Raw genomic sequence first — 15,150 nt, 5'->3', positions numbered from 1 at the left:
CCACACATTGGTACCACTGAAACAGAGGAGGGCTGGGGCTTTGTTTGGGATTGGTTGGAATCAGCATGACATCAGCGGATGACTGGTTTTTCCAGTGTGAGACATTTCATAATTCATTATCTAATGGAAAGCCCTTCCTGGCTTCTGAGACACTACTGGGTGATGCACTGAGCCAGTGAAACCTCTGGCTAGGATTACTCTACCTTTTAGAAAAACATTGGAATCAAATAGATATGTCTCAATGAGTGTGTCCAACTTTCAACTTTTACTACTCGCACACACGTCTCATTATATTCAGGTTCGGTTTTATGTCTTTACATAAAACATCTGTTACTTCATGAAGTTGCTTCTATTTACAAAGTATTTTATTGTTTCTTTCAGGAAAGAAAATTGTTAGTGTTCTTTATAGGGATTCTAATTTTATATTTTTAAAATAAGCTATTTCATTGAGGAAAAAAGTTGGGAAAATCTGTATAATCATATGATGATGGTCTCCCCCTACCCCAACCAACTTACACTATTATTTTACATCTTGAAATTGAGTGCCTGCTTCATAAATCAAGAACTTTGGAAATAGTAATTCTCTTTAAGTGAACTTCATGGGTATCCTTCCCAGGTCTTTAGAATCCCATTCTAACTAACCAAACACACACACACACACAACAACAACAACAAAAACCCTCATGCATCATTCTTTTTACCAGAACTTCAACTCCTATAATTTCTAAATTGTTACAAATATAACAGCAGATTAATGAAAAGAAGTGAACACTCCTTGAAATAGGGGTAAAGCTGGTCAGGCTTTTTTTTGTGGGGGAGGGGTGTTGGTAAGTCTGGTAAATAACACAGGAGGAAGGGGTCCTCTGACAAGAATGGTGAAGGGTTGTTTGAAGGACTATAGTTGAAGCATAAGCCCAGTTCTCATGACAAGTTGGATAAAATGTGCAAAATTGGGAGCTAATGAGAGCCATATGACCAGATATGTTGTTTTGTATGCAGGATTTAACATGCATAAAATAAACTTTTCACTGTGCCCACAAGCAAAATATAGAGGCTCTGGCCTCCTGATGTGTGGCTTAAGCAGGTTCCATTAGGACACCAGAAGTTTTCTGTGTAAAAGGGTCTCTCTTGGCTAGATACAGAGAAAGTGTGGGTGCTGAGCTGCATGGGGGTGGGGGAAAGGAGTATTCTAAGAACTGCATATGCAGAAATGAAGTAGGAAAAAAATCATTAGGTTGTAGAGGAAGAGAGTGAATCTGAGTGGCAAAGACAGAAATAGGATTAATGATGGTGAACTCCAAACCTGCCCCTCAGCTTAGCACTGGGTGAACTCAAACCCTTTATAAGAAAGGAACTTCTCCACCCTTTTTGCTAAGAATTAGTGGAGTCAATGACCTTCAGGGCATCTAAACTCACCCCTGACCCACACATGAACCCTAGTGTCCTGAAAACATCCCCTCCGTCCCCACACAAAGTTGTGTGTGTGTGTGTGTGTGTGTGTGTGTAAAAACAAACCCAGATCAGATCCCAGTTCCTCTGCTCACTCACCGTGTAAACTCAGGCCTCAGTGTTCCCATCTATAAAATGGGATCCATGATATGAACCTGTGGGGGGTCAAGTGCAGCCATCAGATAATAAGTGATACTATTTCTGAGAAGCCTGGTGGCTCTTCTTAAACATGGGTGTCACAGGAATCTGCAGCTCTCTGACCAGAGGAGCCACAACACAAGTGTGACTCTGAAACTCCGCTGGCCATCTGATGCCACCGAGTGCCCACCTGCCAGGCCAGCCTACCAGCCGTGCTGCAACCCCTCTGCAACCACCTGCACCACAGTGGCAATGCCTCCTAGCTCGGTGCAAATCAAGGTGGGGGTGGTGGAGGAAGCAGGCAGGTTAAAATAGCGTCTGTGGAATATTCTAGACTGGGAATCAGCTTTTCCCTGCGGAACTCAAGGGCCCGGGGCACAAGCTGGTCAACCCAGTCCTGACCAGAATCTCCTTCTCCTTCCTGGGTTTGGTTTCTCTTTCACTTCCCCCTCCCCCGGAGCTTCCCCGCACCCCAGGCCCTTAGGGTCCCGGCTTCTCGGCCCTGCTACTGTACCTTGAGCAGCACCTGCTGGCAGCTTCCAGGGATCACGCCGGAACGCGGCCGCTGCTCGAGCCCAGCTCGCAGGATGCCTGGAGCCAGGGCCAAGCCGGTCTAAGCGGCAGCCTCTATTTTTACCCTGAGCACCAGCAAGGGCAACTTCTTTTAAGAGCAGCTCTTGATTTTTTCCCCCCTTTTGGCAGCTAAAGAATTCAGGGAGGGGAAAAAAATCACTGTTCAGTGAGTGCAGCTGGGAATCTCTGAACCCAGCCCTCAGTGCCAGGGAGTGAAACCACAGCAAATGTCAGGGAGCGGGACCTGCGGAGGGGCCGGCTGGCTCCCCGCGGACAGAGGCGAGCCGGGAGCGCTCGCGCACCAGCCAACTGCCCCCTTCTGAGTGCGGAGCGCGGTCCTCCAGCGACTGCACTAACAAAGTGGCCCGCTGCCACCGCGTTATTCACCTAGTGGAGGCGGCCTGATTTACTGGCGACTTCACAAACCCAACTCCACGCTGGAGCATTTGCATGGCTCTGTTCTCGCCTCGAGGAGCAGCCACTAGCGAACCCGGTGGAGCAGCTTGCTGCGAGAAGGAGCCGGGAGGGAAACTGTGGTACCTTATTTTACTGTAATTGCAAAAGGAACGATGTGCCAGAGATTTATATTTAGAAGTTGTATGTTTCTACTTTTATGTAAATGGAGCAATTAGGGCCTGTCTTGCTGCTGCTAACTCCAATGCGTGTGCATTGCTGGGGAGCTGGTGTTTTCAATCACAATTAGTGAGCTGGTCAAAAAACAAAGTTCGTTTAAGGATAAGAGCTCAATTGTGCGAATGGGGGAGAGGCCAGCGTTCGTGTGCCGGCCCATGGCTTACTGTGACACCTAGCTTAGGGCCACGGCCAACCCTATAGTGGTGTTTACCTGTGGCAGCAGCTGTCCCTGTTCAAAATTGGCATAGATAAGGAAGCAAGAATGTTCACTTTTCTTCTCAAGCAAACCGTCTGTCCTTCAGCTTTCATCCACGCTATTAATTGGTCTCTTTCCTCACTACTCCTGGAGCAAGGATACAGGCCCAGGAAAGGGAGGGGGGTTGGGGTATTTTTCAGGGCTCTATTATTTTAGCTGCTGCTCACGGATTGCTGTTATTCAGTCAAAGATACAAGCCAGGAGACGCGAACGCCCCAAGCAGGTGACTGGGATGTTGTTCTCTGATTCAGCTGAAATGACACAAGTCTGGGGGTTCAGAGGCACGGACAAGAGTGCTGACGAGTCACGGTGTTTTCGTTCCTTCCTATGAAAAAATCTGTTTCCAAAAAAGCATGATTTCTGGTTCATCCCGTCTGGGAAACAGAACATAAAACGTGACTATGGAGAGAAATCAAAAGGACTCGAGGTGTTCCCAGCAGCTGATGTGTTATTCTGGGGCTCAGGCCGGAAAACCTGGCCTTGTTGGTGAGAGGTGACTCCCTCCAGAGGCAGCTCAGAATCCAGAGAACGTGGGCAGGATCCAGAGTACTATTTGCTGCAGGGAGACTGCGAGAGTCTGTGATGAAGGGTCTCATCAAATGGTTTAAATCGAACATGGGATTGGCAAACCCTGCCTGTTTCCTGGACAGCCAAAGCCTGTACATAGCTTTGACTGAATGTTAGGTAGAAAGATTTGGGACAAAGGAGAATCAGCGTTTCACATTCAAAATTGAACTGGGAAGCTGTTTTGCTTTTAAGTTAAATCAATGAATGAATAGCTCGAAACAGAGAGAGAGAGGAAAGCATTAAAAAGTCCCCTAAAATTCATTGAGAACAACAGGGTCAGAAATGGTTAATCTGAAACTTGACTCCTAAGCTTCACATTTCTTTCAGAACCACCAGAATATCCCACAAGGCCTTCTGCTATGTAAGAGCACTCTGTTTTTAGATTATTTGGAAATGTTGCTTTCTGAACCAAGGGAACCCAGATACTAGAACTAAAACAATTAGGGAAAAGAGAAGGAGGAAGAAAACCCAGTAAGTAACCTATTACTCTTCATTCTACAGCAGTGGTTCTCAACCGGGGCGATTTTGCCCCCCGGGGGGACATCTGGCCATGTTTGAAGACATTTCGGTTGTTACAGCTGGGAGGGAGGTTCTACTGATCATTAGTGGGTAGGGCCCAGGGATGCGCTGAATATCCTACCATGCACAGGACAGCCCCTAACAACAAGAAATTATCTGGCCTACAGTGTTCATTGTTCTGCAATTGAGATACCCTGATTTCATATTATAATTGTAACGTTTCACCCAACTTTCTCCCTATCCATCTCCAAGAGGCCTTGGAAACCAAGAAAAAAAAATTGCAACTCCACAAAATACTAATAATTCAAGTGATTCTGCTTCCTCTTGCATCTTATGTTTTCTGATTACTGGAGACTACAGATACAATGTTCCTCTTGGGCAACCTCATTGTTCCAACCAACTTTAACGTATGGCCTCAATACATTTTCCTGCTGGCTTTTTATTCTAACCTAAAGCAGAATCTTGGTGACCAGCAACAAAATGAGATGGGCTGGCCCACACCCAAGTTGTTAGGAGACAAGAAACTCATGCAAAAGAGTAAATGAATAAAGGATTGAGTTGTTCATTTTAGCAATTCAGTATCAGATAAATCCATGCAATAGAGCATTCCCTGAAGTAAAATTCACGAAAGTAAGCTTACCATGCCTTTCTCCTAGAGCAAACAAATATGATGTAGCTTGATTTTATTTGTTTAATACCTTAGGGGAATGACATGCAATCAATATCCAAAGAGATAAAACAGTGTTTTGCTAAATCTTAATGGCTGTTGCAAGCAACATTATATTCTTCAAACTTCCTTTGTAAAAGGAAGCGGTGTGGCTGTTAAAGGAAGGCCATGCCCTTCCAGGTGTTGCTCTCCTGTGAGGACTGGGGAAACTATTGTGAAGGATTCCATCTCATGGAAAATCATAAGAGTAATCAACAAGTATTTGTGAAATGCACAAAAGGGAAGTTGCCTGGATGAAACTAGCTTAGAACTGAAATCCTGTTGTCCAGATAGTGAGTGCTTACTTCCCTGGTTCATCACTTAGCTCCTGAGTGACATGGGTCATCCAGAAAGGAAAGGGTAGGTCAGAGATCGTTTTAAGATGAAGGGAGCCATGAGGGGAATGTCTTAGACACTCTGACGCCGTGTCATGTCTTCCAACGTGTGAATCACCGTCTCCTCAGGTAAATGGTCATTTTGGAACCAAAGGCCTCAATCAACTTTCAAATGATTCAGAAATGCCTGGACTTCTTCCCAAGAAGTAACCATGTAGTACATGCAAAAAAATTCAATATTGGAAGAAATACTCATTTACAACTGCTATATAAAAACATATATTGAAAAAAACCCAGACTAACTCAACCTGAAGAAATATGCCCTCAACATTCTTCCTGACCAATATATATTTCAAAATTGTTTATCATGACTCAGTTCTAACCCAATCAGGAAACATCTGCTTCAACAATTTATCTTCCTATTGCCCCAGAAGATTATTGAAAAATACTCCCCAAGGAACGCGGAACAGATTGTTGTAATCATTTTTCTCACCTGGATCCCCTTGGGTAATAAGTTCCATTGCTGACTTGAAGACATGATGGTTTAGCATGTAGATTCCATTGGACTGATAAGAGAGCAGCAATCTTGATTTGCATCCACTTTTGGCTGTCCACAAAGATCCCCCCACAACCTGTTCCCAAATTGCTGCTTGGAGGGAAAAAGCCCGACAGAAAAGCCTGGGGGCAGTTCTGTGTGTATTTTTTTTAATCAGTGAATTGCTGCCTCCCTCGTGTCCTAATAGAGTCCAAAGTTTCTGCCCTCTGTGGGAGCAGCTCCAAGGCATGGGCTGAGTGCCGCTGTTCACGAGTCTTGTGGACTCGCGTGGACACTGGCAGCAGCTCAGCTAGGTGAGTAAATATTTCCAGGTGGCCCACTCTAATTTTAGGAAGGTCAAGTTTGCAAAGGTGAAATAGCAAATAGGACTTCTGTCACTTTATCAGATTGGAAAAGCAAACTGTAATTAAGCACAATATTCTTACAGAGTTTAAAATGAAATCACTGAATTCTACAACCAGCTTTAAACTTTCAAAAAATAACTTATGGCTACAATCCCTCTTCTACTCATTGAGTTCCTCTTGAAAGATGGAAGAGTATAATGAATGAAGGGGGAGCCTCTATAGTAGAAGGAAAAAAACACTCCAGAAAACCTCTCTCCCAAAGGCCAGGGGTTCATTTGTGATCCCTTAATGAAACAGGGGCAGAAAGCCAACAAGGTAATTTTGGCCAACTCCAACATCACTTAACTATGAGCTGAGAATAATTAAAATGGTGCTCCCTGTAGAAAAGAGTTCACCCAATAAGTTTCCCAAATTTCAAGGAGCTTTTGTTTTATTAGATGCTGTTAGCTTCATGTTAGTCACAGGAAAAAAAAAATGCCCACATACACACGCACAACTAAATGTAGTCAGTTTGCTCAGCTGCTGCTGACGTCACTGCTGCCCACTAGGAGTGAGTTACTGTCATAACCCCTCTTTTATTAATCATAGGCTGGAGGAAGCACAAAGTGAGTGACATCATTAGGCAAAGGACCGGCTAACTCATGCTCCAATTTACTCAGCTTTATTATAACATTTCTCGAGTGTCATATGAAAGTGATTACCATTTCACACTTTCCCCATCTGAGCAATCATCCCTAACCTTCAATTCAAATTCCCAGAGAAAAGCTTAGCTTTTCAGATGGAGGTGCATAAAGGCCAAATCTCACCAAGGGTCCTTGTCCCAAGAAGGAAGGTCCTCCTCAGAACGCCTTCTTCCTGGGCTTGAAACAGAGGCAGTTTCTAGAACCACTGGATACTAAATAATTCTCCATTGTCTCTGGCCCTGGCGGTTGCCTCTGACTGGAGAAGACCCTGACGGTCCAGATGGGTGCGGCAAAGTATGGCCTCCCAGTGACCAAGGGCACAGCCACCTCAGTGCTCTGAAGTATGCAAAACACCATTTGAAGATGAGGCAAAAGGTAGTGGTTGAATGTGTGGGTCCTGCAGTCAGACTGACTGGGTTCAAATTTAGGATTCAACACTTTCAAACTGCTGGGCAAATGACTTGATTCCCCAATTAGTATAACAAATGTGGACAATAATAGCACCCCCTTCATAGATAGGATTGTTCTCAGGGATAGCTGAGTTAGTCGTGTGAGCCACATAGAATGTGCTGGTACATAGTCAATGTTGCTTACTGGTATTATTTCTCTTCCTTTTTTAAAAAAGCTTTATTGGCTGACCTGAACTCCCTGCATCCTATTTTGTAGAGCTTTGGAAAGATGGGAAAATGCTCTGTGACAAGCCACCAGGGTAGACCGGTACTGAAAAGACCCTACTACACATTTGGCTCTGTCCCTGGCTAGAAAGTTATAAGTCAGCCTACCTCTCTGTGGTCCAGTTTCCACACCTACTACTCTTTATCCCATGAGGAGCTTCTGGAAACTAAAAAAGGTACGTAATCAAAACCAAAAGAAGACATTGGTTCAAGTATCCTCAAGAGCTCAGCATCATGTTTCTGTTGTTTCTTTTTGAATAGACAAAATTCTCAGAGTGTTCAGTAGCTACACACAGACACACACACACATACACACACACCCCCCACACACAAAAGTAGCATTTCCACAATGTTGCATGCATCAGGAAAGCAAATGTTTTTACCGCAGGCTGGGCTATGCTTCATCCTCTTCAACTAGCATCTTGAGGTCTTTGCAGAAGCCATTTTATAGATGCCTGCACTCATCCCCTTGCATCTCATCCTGAGGGTATTTTAAGGAGTCAAAATAAAGTTTACTTAGGCGTGTGTGAGAGACAGAATGATAGACCAAAAGACAAGGCTAGGGCTTCGTAATATTTAGATAATGATGAAACTGAAACGGCTGATGCAGAGTGCAGTAATTATATAGGATACTTTATTATTTGGGTTCACCTTTGCTCAGTAGTGAATTATAAGCACTCTACTAGGTGAGAGGTTTGGCTTCCAAAATGAACAGCTGGCGCAGGATGGAACTGTCAGACCATGTCACATGGTAAATAAAATAATAATACATAGAAACTTTAGGATCTCCTAATTGGAAGCTTCCTTTAGACAACAAAAGATGCCAGGATATCTGCTGCCCCCTAACTGGTACCATGAAGAACAGCACATAACTTTTTAAGAAACAAAGAAAGTCTGATTCAGGTACAGTTAGTGGCTGAGTCAACCTCCTAAGTTATAGTTGTGAATTTGGCCATTTCCATGAACCTGTTTGTTGTGATTAAGGCAAAGTCATTGGGTAGAGTCCTGTTTTGTTTCTGTCTTTTCCTGATGGAGAGGTACTCCTGATTTGCAGCAGCTGCCCAGGTAGAACAGTGTTGACCAAAGCACACATCACCAACACAGACTGTTAATCATGTGACTAGAGAAAACTCTTATGGTGGCATTCAAATTTCCATATCCGTCTTCTATGGAAATTTCTGAGAGACCCAGAAAAGGAGCGTAACCACGAGGAAAAGTGAATCCTGCAGACTTGAACATTCCAGACTTACCAGGTGATCCAGCTGTCAGTGGGAAGAGGCTGAGGCGCCCCCTTCTGGTGCATCTGAATAGTAAGAAACCCTGTGTAGAAAGAAACCCTGTAGCAACTGGGCACCTTCTCTGTGATCTGTTCACTTCCAATACCAAAATTGTTGCTTTTTAAATGACATCCATCCTAAGCTTAAAAAAAACACATATTATTTGTATAAAATGTGGAAGACGCAGAACAAAAAATGTAAATCACATGTAATCATCCCTTCCAGAAATAATCATTATTAAAATTTCTGTGTGTGTGTAAAAAAACATTGCAATCCTACCGTAATATAATCCTGTATACTGATATTTTTCACCTATCACTGTATGTTGAGAATTTTCAATAGTCAAATTATTTCTTGAAAATATTAGTGACTTGGGAGTAACCTTTCAAATAGGTATGTCTTTATTTTTAAACCAGTCCACAATTATTGTATATTGAAATCATTTCCCAAATTTTGTACGTATAAGTATTGCATCCATCTTTATATGTATTTAAATGCATCTCTTATTATTTCCTTGAGATAAGTTCCTAGAAGTGGAATCACTGGATCTAAAAATGTAGACATATTTGTGCCAGACACGGTGGATCATGCCTGTAATCCCAGCACTTTGGGAGACCGAAGCAGGTGGATCACTTGAGGTCAGGAGTTCGAGACCAGCCTGGCCAACATCGTGAAACCCCATCTCAACTAAAATTACAAAAATTAGCCAGGTGTGGTGGCACACGACTGTAATCCCAGCTACTCAGGAGGCTGAGGCATAAGAATCACTTGAACCCAAGAGGCGGAGGTTGCAGTGAGCCGAGATGGCACCACTGCACTCCAGTCTGGGTGACAGAGTAAGACTTCATCTCAAAAATAAACAAATAAATAAAATTAAAATTAAATAAGATAAATAAAAAATAAAAATGTGGACATATTTAAGATCTTCATATATATTACCAACTGCCCTCCTGAAAGTTTTACTTGTTACATTCCAACCAATAGTGTAAGGGCATGACTCTTTCCCTGTGTTTTGGGATGGATGTTATCAAAGTTCTCTCCTACCGAGGCCAAGTATGGTATATGCTTTGTTTTAATTTGAATTTTTAAATTATTATTTAAAATAGACACTTTGTTGTCCATTTGAACAACTTTCTTTTGAGTCACTGTTCATGCTCTTTGCCCATTGTTTCTCTTTTATTAGTAAGAATCTTATTCTCATTTTTATATTTTAAATAAAATTTCATTGTATATACATTTATATTATCTATAGTAAAGTATATTTTATTATTAATGAGAACTCTTTTTATATTAAAGATCCTAACCTACTGTCTGCTACATATTATTGTAATTTTTTTCCCTGTTAGTTCCTGGCCCTTTAATTTTGTTTATATTAATAGTGTTTCAGGCCAAAAGAGAGTTTACACTTTTATATGAACGAATCTAGGAATTGCTATCTTTTTGCTGAGGCTTCTCCATCAGGAAATCAAATTGATACTCATGTATATTTTTCGCTAAATATTTTTTGGCACTTTATTCTTTAATCTAACATATCTGGAATATATTTTGGCATACAGAACAAGGAAGAGCTATGACTTTTTCGAAATTTTTCCAAAGATTGAATGAGCACCATTTATGAACTTTTCACTTTGGAACGCCATTTTCATCACCTATTGAATGTGTATAAATATGAGCACTAATTTCATTCAATTGATCTGCAGTGTGTTGCTAAGCTTGTGATCCCATTCCATTAATATCTTTTTCCAGTTTTAATGTTTTTCTTTTAACTCTGGTTCTGTCCTATCCCAGGTCTTTTTATGTATGTGACTCAAATCCACAACCCAACAGTTATCTTGATTAAAATATCATTTCCTAATGCCGGGGCTTTATAACAACGTAGATAATTCTAGGTTTTTCTCTACCTGCAGTTACTCAAAGTTTGTCATTTAATGGTAGCATATTATTGAACAGTGTGTTTATTTGTTTGTTTGTTTGTTTGTTGAGACTGTGTCTCGCTCTGTCGCCCAGGCTGGAGTGAAGTGGCGCAATCTCGGCTCACTACAACCTCCATCTCCTGGGTTCAAGTGATTCTCGTGCCTCAGCCTCCTGAGTAGCTGGGACTACAGGCACGCACCACCATGCCTGGCTAACTTTTTGTATTTTTAGTAAAGACGGGGTTTCATCATGTTGACCAGGCTGGTCTCGAACTCCTGAGCTCAGGCAATCCACCTGCCTCGGCCTCCCAAAGTGCTAGGATTACAGGCGTGAACCACCGTGCCTGGCCTTAAACAGTGTTTTTAATTGAAAAAGCTTCTTCCTAATTCTAAAAATAATAGGTATTCATTTTTCAAATACAAGCACCATCGAGGAAAAAAGAAAGGAAAGAAGAAAGAGAAAGAGGAGGGAGGTAAAGAGGAAACAAAGAAAGGGAGAGAAGGAGGGCGGGAAAAGAGGGAGGGAGGGACAGAGGGCTCCTACAATTTAATCATCCAAAGAAAACCAGAAACAAAATTATGGTTTATGTCTTTCCAGAAATGGAAAGATCTTTCCTCATTTCAGGAACATTTTCTTCTATTGCATTTTTGACAAGTGTTTTTGTTTGTTTCTAAAATGTTCTTGAATGTGTAAATTGTTGATTTAAAGATTCTTTATTTTTTGAATGTGCTCTTTAGCTTTCTTTGCTCTTTGTTTCGTTTCTTCTTGTTAGTTGAGGGATTTATGCATAAGCCCTATGTTGCTGTTTATTCTTTTCTGTTAACTCATTTTTGAATGTGATAAGACAGCAGGTCTACCGTTTGCCCTAAAATAGCATAGGTGTGTTCTCATCTATCCTCCTTTCTACTTCTCTGAACATCATCTACGTCTTGTCTAAGGGTTGGGTAGCCTCTGGGGCCTAGGACAAGAGCTGAGGTCATGGGTCGGAGCTTTCCAGTGACCCTGCAGCCAGGGCTTGTCTTGCCAACTTAGGAGCCTGTCCCTTCTGTTGGAGGAATACCCTTCAGGTCTCAGCTTTTTCCCTAGTTTTAGAATGGACTGGGTTGGAGAGATGTTGGAGTTTGCAGCCTTTTTCTTTTGTACTGCTGCATGTGTTTAATTCTTCATCATGTCTCAAGCTGACTGCTCTCGCTCCTCATTTCCTTTTCTTACCTGTGACAAAGCCTCTGTTCCTCCATCCTTGGATGTAAGCTTATGCCACCATTAACAAAACTTAGGGAGAGAAAACTAAAATCACCCATGCACTCCAGGCTCGGCAGACGCTCACACCTGACTCATTCTCTTGTTTTCGGGTCCTTCACCCAACAGCTGCCACAGCTGTCTATTGGCCAGCTGTTCCCCGGTCCCCACTTGGACCCTGCTTCTCTGCAGTCCTTTGCATACAGACTCTTTCTGTAAGCCATATTCTCCTCCCAGGCCATCTTCTTGGGCAGCATCTAAAACAGCGCCAGGCCTGCCTTCCCTCCCATGTAGACCCTGCTGCACGGGAAACTCATGCATTTCTAGCCCACTATTGATGGGAATGTGGTTTCTTCATAAACATAGCCCCCTCCTCCTTTTATCCTTTACCTTGCCTTAGACCGATTTACATTTATTCAGGCATGAGTCAGGCATCAGTATGCAGGGTCCCTCAACTGCAGAAGGTGCTGTTGAAGCCTGTGTTAGTTATCTTCCCTGGAGTTGAAGAAGATTAATTAACCCTGCCCTGCTGGGAGAGCTGGGACTGACACACACCTGGCAGGTGCTTCTTCTGAAGGCGTCTCCCAAAATTCACCCCCCTCCCCGCCTTGCTCTCCACTCTCTTAAACTTTTATATTCTCAACATCTCTCCAGAGTCTTAAAACTAATGGAACCTGTTCTCAGATACCTACTTTAAAGATTACTTTGCAGTGGTCTCTATCCCCTTCATTCTGGTATCTGATCGCTATCTGGTATCTTGGCCCCTGGGTTAGAATTTCAATTTTAAAACATTATACTAATTTTAAAACACTAAATATTTGTTTTCTATTGTTGCTTGAGTGAGAAATAAGCCTTTATTGATTTTGAGGCATCATCATTTTGGGATCTATTTCTTCTAGCAACTTTTACCTTCAAGAGAGAGAAGAGCAGAAGATGAGAAATTTAAAGGCAGAGGCTTGGGAACCTTCATATTTACGAGGTGAGTGGAGGAAGAGGAGTCTGTGAGGAGCTTTGAGAAGGAGTCAGACATGTAGGAGAAAAACAAGTAGGGAACATTGTCAAGGAAGCCAAGAAAAGTGAGAGTTTGAAAATGTCAGATGACACGATGTGGTCAAGTAAGACACTGACAGAAAGGCCCAATAGATCTGGCAATATTCTAATCAGTGCCGGTGCTAGCCTGAGCAGATCAGCTTTGTTACTTGGGGACAGATTTTAGTGGGACGAGGAGGGAATGAGAAGACTAAGGAGATGTATTCTGTCAAACGTTGTGAAGAAGAAATTGAGTAATGACTAGAGAAGGAGACACTGAGGATTGAGAGAAAGCCCTTTTAAATTTTAAGATAGAGATTAAAGCTTCTCTTCAGAGAGAAGTGAGCTGCTAAAGGTAAATAATTTTACAATATGAGAGAAGACAGATAAGCAAGTTTCCTGCTGAAGTGAGGAATGATGGATTGATTCCAAAATAGACCCATGTTCACACCACTCCTTAGCACCTCCATCACTGTCCCTCGGGCCAAACTGCCATCCCTATTGACCTAAATATACCACCACACCTGAATAAGTGCAACAGCCTCCTAGCAAATCTCCCTACTCCCATCCTTGCCCGCATAGAGTATCTGGAATCCAACACTCAAAAATGCAAGGCAGATGAGGTCTCTCCTTTGCTCCTACCCTCCCGTGGCTTCTCCACTCCCTCACTATTGTGGCCAGAGAGAAGCTACGTGACCTGGCCACATCCCCAAACGTGCCTTCTTCTCTGTTTCTCCTTGGTCTCTGTCTTCTTCCCATGTGATCCTCCTTGCTATCCTTCCAACAGAATGAGCTTGTACATGTCCCAAGCCTTTGTGCTTGACATCGCCTCTGCCAGGAATTTCATCATTTTCCATCAGACACCCTCGCAGTTCACTCCCTGAATTTCTTGTTATTTGTTTCCAGATCACTGAAGCCTTTTTGGACCACTCAATATAAAATAGCAATGGACTCCACCCTGGTACACCCTAACACCCAGCCTGTTTCATTTTTCTCTGTTATATTTATCACCATCTGAGGTATTTGTTTATTGTCTATGTGACAACACTAGAATGAGGGTAGAGACATTGTTTTGTTAACAGCTAAATCTTGGCACCTAAAACTGTGTCTGACATGTAGTAGTTGCTCAATAAATATTTGTTAGCTGATGAATTAATCCTAAGCATAGGTGGTAGGATTAGCCTTAAACAAGAAGAAAAAAATAAAGGATAGGCATAGAGAGACATGATAATAACTGACAGAGAAGGGAATTAAGAGAATTTTCATCTCATTGATTTTCAGTACAAAAGAAGGTAAGCTCATCTGCTGAGATAGATGTCAAAGCTGGTGGAGGTGGTGGAGTGGAAGGTTTGAAAAGACAGATGAAATGTTATAATAGTGGCAGAAGAAGATAGGAGATGAGGGGGCTTCTGAACACCTCCAGGCATTCTGGAAGTCATTGAGACTGAAAGCACAGAAGTTTCAGGAACACCAAACCACAGAGTTGTTCTGTCTTATCCAGAAGTGTTCTTCACTGTAAGGTGTAGAAGAGAGAAGGTCAATTGTTTAGATATAGCACTCCTGTCCAGTAGAACTTTCTGCAATCATGAAAAGTTTCTACAATCTGTACCATGCAATCGAATAGCCACTGGCCACGTGTGCTTATTGAACATATTGAATGTGGCTATTGTGACTGGCTGCACACTACACAGTGCACATTGGGCGATCCAGACTCAGATTCTGGCAGAGCAGGAGCTGAGAAAGGACAACAAAGAATGGGAGTAAGAGGAAAGGTCAGTAAAGAAACTGAGCTGTGCCCTCAGGAATCTGAACCAGGTGAAGAAAGAAGTGAAGCCAGAAAGCAACTGATAGTTTGTGAAAAATAGCATCATCCAGGAATCAGAGATATTGATGATGTGAAATGCAGGTATGTTGAGAGAGAGTGAGAGCTGATGGGCATTGGGTCTCAGAAAATGGAATGCTGAAGATTAAGATTTCAAAGGACAAACCATTGTGAATAGTGAAACAGCCCAGGGCATGGGCATAGGATGTGTTTCTTATGTGGAGTGGTTGTGAAAGTCTTTGGTGTTAAGGGATTCAAAGGTCTGTAAGAGAGGGTTGGCTGAATAAAAAACCTGGGGTAGATGTCTGGCACAGAGATGTATAATGTGATAGCCACAGCCTCAAGGCTGTTTTTATACGAAGGTGGAAATATGATGAAGATGATGCTCTGTTAGTTATCATTGATCAAGCACTCATTTCTGCTAGGCATGGAACAA

General features: G+C 42.5%; 1 long non-coding RNA gene across 1 annotated transcript in view; it reads left to right on the top strand.

Moving 5' to 3' along the window:
• Positions 1 to 15,150, top strand: part of LOC116812521 (uncharacterized) — an 83,165-nt gene that overhangs the window by 9,187 nt on the left and 58,828 nt on the right. Inside the window, exon 2 of the long non-coding RNA XR_004370721.2 lies at positions 7,426 to 7,609. This is a non-coding gene — a long non-coding RNA (uncharacterized LOC116812521). The remainder of the gene's footprint in view (positions 1 to 7,425; positions 7,610 to 15,150) is intronic.

Source organism: Hylobates moloch, unplaced genomic scaffold (genome assembly GCF_009828535.3).
Source record: "Hylobates moloch isolate HMO894 unplaced genomic scaffold, HMol_V3 SCAFFOLD_1, whole genome shotgun sequence".
NCBI lineage: Eukaryota > Metazoa > Chordata > Mammalia > Primates > Hylobatidae > Hylobates > Hylobates moloch.
This window is presented reverse-complemented; position numbering and strand designations above follow the sequence as displayed.